Source organism: Octodon degus, unplaced genomic scaffold, assembly GCF_000260255.1.
Source record: "Octodon degus isolate 3935 unplaced genomic scaffold, OctDeg1.0 scaffold00327, whole genome shotgun sequence".
NCBI lineage: Eukaryota > Metazoa > Chordata > Mammalia > Rodentia > Octodontidae > Octodon > Octodon degus.
The window spans coordinates 221,368-224,766 of record NW_004524903.1 but is presented as its reverse complement, the minus strand read 5'-3'; the positions used below and the strand labels follow the sequence as shown (position 1 = coordinate 224,766).

General features: G+C 37.2%; 1 pseudogene; it reads left to right on the top strand.

Annotated features, from left to right (window-relative positions):
* Positions 1-2,182: 2,182 nt before the first annotated feature.
* On the top strand, positions 2,183-3,047 carry LOC101584411 (annotated as a pseudogene).
* Positions 3,048-3,399: the final 352 nt, after the last annotated feature.

The following is a 3,399-nucleotide window of genomic DNA, read 5'->3' as shown; positions in this document are numbered from 1 at the left end:
ATCTTGTGTAAATGTCTTGTAGAATTCAGCTGTGAATCCATCCAGACCTGGACTTTTCTTTGCCGGTAGGTTTTTAATTACATCTCGTACTTCATTGGTTGTAATTTGGCTATTGAGAGTGGTTATATCTTGTCATTTCAGGTGTGGTAATTTGTACCTTTCTAGTAATCTGTCCATTTCTTCTGTATCTTTTATTCGGTGAGAGTAAAGATTCTCAAGATAGCTATTGATAATCTTCTGAATTTCCACTGGGTCTGTGGTAATTACACCCTTTTCATTCCTTATTGCTTGTATTTAAATTTTTTCCTTCCTCTGTTTGATGAGGTTAGCTAGGGGCTTATCAATTTTATCTAATCTTTCAAAGAACCAACATTTCGCTTTTTTAATTATTTGAATTGTTTTCTTTGTCTCAATTGAATAGAAGAATTACTCTAAAAAGTAGTTATTAAAACAGTGGCAGAAGCAAAGCATGGTGGTGCACACCTGCAATGGCAGCAATGGGGAGGCCGGGACAGGAGTATCGCCGTTGGTGTGAGACCAGCCTGTGCTACAAAGTGAGTTCAAGTTCAACCTGAATTGCATAGTGAAATCCTGTCTCCAAAACACAACAAAGTACCAAAAAACAAAACAAAAGCCAGTGAAAATGGTAGAGATTATGTCCCTAAGGAATAATGCATAGATTCAGGAGAGTAAAAGCATGACCAACCTAGAAGAGTGTTCTGATTTTGCCATCAGTGAATTTTTAGAAAAATTTTATTGAGAAACAAATAGTAATGAGACAGTTTCAAAACAGGATAGTAGGACAGTTACAGTAATTGATACATTGCACATTGTGGTCTTTGTAGTAGTTATTCATAGTACAAGATGCAGACATGATATCCTGTCAAAACACTATTGGTACAAATTTTACTTCTCATTGAATTAAGAGAAAGTAGCTGTATATCTATCTTAACTATTTTGTATATACAGTTACAAAATGGCCATTCATTTATATCATCCTTTTTCATTTAATTTCATCTGAGATGGGTATTCCATTGTCATTTAAATATTGTAGGTGCGTGAATTCAGCAAAATAATCCAATATAGTCCAGTAGTAATAGTGGGTTATCTGTAGGACTGTGCAGACCTCAAAGTCATCTCTGAAATTGCTGGTCTCCAGACCTTGTTCCCTGCTCTAGCTGTGCTTTCTACCACCCTCTTTCTTTTTATTTTTCATAATTTTATTGAGAGACATATAGCAATGCGACAGTTTCAAATCAAATTATTAGGACAGTTTCAATAACACATTACATACTGCCTCTATGACCATTTTTATCTGTGTTTTCAAAATAGTATAGATATACAGCTACATTCTCTTATTTCAATAAATAGAAGGATTTGCTCTAATAGTGTTTGTAAATGGGATATCAAATCTGCATCTTGTACAACAAGTAACCACTAGGAAGACACCATCAGTGAATCTTTACATTACAGGTATCTATTCCTACTCTTTCTAAATCAGGGAAAGTACAGGCTAGAAACTGGAGTGTAGAAATGTTGCCAAACAATTGAGTCTAGTCTTCCCAGTGGAAAATAAAGAGACAGATAGTGAAAAGAGAGAACTATGAGTATTGAAAAGAACACATAGAACTTAAGCGTGATAAAAAAAAAAAAAAACAAAAAACGAATGGAAGAAAGAATTAAGACTTCAGCTCAGGAACTAAGGGTTATCTGTCTAATACAGTGACACTCTCTGTCTCTCTCTCTTAAAAGAGAGAGAGATGGGTTGGGGAGATGGCTCAACAGTCTACATGCCTTTCTGGCAACTGCTATAACCCGGGTTCAATTTCCTGTGTGCTGGCCCTGGAACCAGGTGCCGTGCTCTCTTTGAAACCAGGCATGGTGGCACATGCCTATAATACCAGAGCTAGGATGCTGAAACAGGAGAATCACTAAAGGTCTAAGCTGTCTAGCGAGACCCTGAATAATAATGATGATAATGATAATAATAATGGTAATAATAATAATAATAATAATAATAATAATGTGGAGAGAGAGAGACAGAGATAGATAGATGATAGATAGATAGATAGATAGATAGATAGATAGATAGATAGATAGGCAAAAATGCAAATTAACATGTTTTGAAAATACGTGCAGCTCCCCCATCCCCACCATGCAAGATTACAGCTCAGGATTGAAGATGTTCTGTATCCTGCTGAAGAAAGTCCTTCTTAGGACTGTCACCCAGCACACAGATGCTCTTAATAAGATCCAGAAAGAATCATATATGTGGAAAATAGAGAAATAGATGGATTAGAAATAGATGGATACTTATCAGGAAACCAAGGAAAATATTGCCCAACAGTTCAATTTGGATGCCTAGTGATGCATTTGATGAAGAGAGTCAGAGAGAATATTGGAGGCTAAAGACAAATTGACTGGAAGATGATTTTCTTAAACCTAAATCCTGTAACAAGAAGTTATACAATTATGAAGCTAACATGCAAGACAGATGGGGTCACAGTGGATATGAGGAGTTCTACCCTGAAGAATTAGAAATAGACAGTGATCAGCAAGACATTACCGATAGGAAGAAAATATTTCCTTAAATAAAATCAACTACCCATGAATCCCGCCAGCATAAGAAGTCAAAATGTCTCACAAAAAGAAGCAGAAGAAAAGATCACACCAAAAAGACAGAAGAAAAGCAAGAAGGAAGCCGCAGATGTAATAATAGAGTCCTCAAGTGAGTTCTCAGAAGAAACAGGTGCTTCTAGAACCAGGAAGAGGAAGCAACTACATAAGCACGAGAAAAAAACCAGAAAAAGTCCCTCAAAAAACCAGTTTTAACTTTAGAGACAGAAAGTTTCCCAGTCAGATGATTTGGCATCTAGTAGTTGTGAAGAAAGGGAAGAAAGAGACACTAAGAAAACCAAAATAAAAATGAGAGAGGAAAAAGTCCATGTCCCTACTGCAGCTAACAGTGAAGTACAGAGAAGGACAAACAAACACACAAACTGAAAGTAACCACAGACTAAAGATCTGAGAGCTTAGAGGATGATTAAATGGGAAAGAGACATTCTTTTCTTCTTTTAATTAATCAATTAATTAATTTATTTTGTATTTCAGGGAAGGGTCTACAGAACGTTCAGTGTCTCACTACTAGATCGTACTCGTAGTGATCCACCTGTTTACAGCCTCTCACTGTTAAGCTGTGCAGGATTACAAGTGGGAGCCACCACGCCCAGACTCAATTGCTGTCTCAGCATATCCCAGGGGGGTGGGATCGACCTCCTGGCCCCTGCTTTCAGGCGCTTTAATCTGCTGAGCTATTTGGCTGGCCCTAAAAGGAACATTGTTATTTCTCACTTGACTCTGGATATTCACAGCTCGTACCCCTAGGAGTTCCTGCTAGTG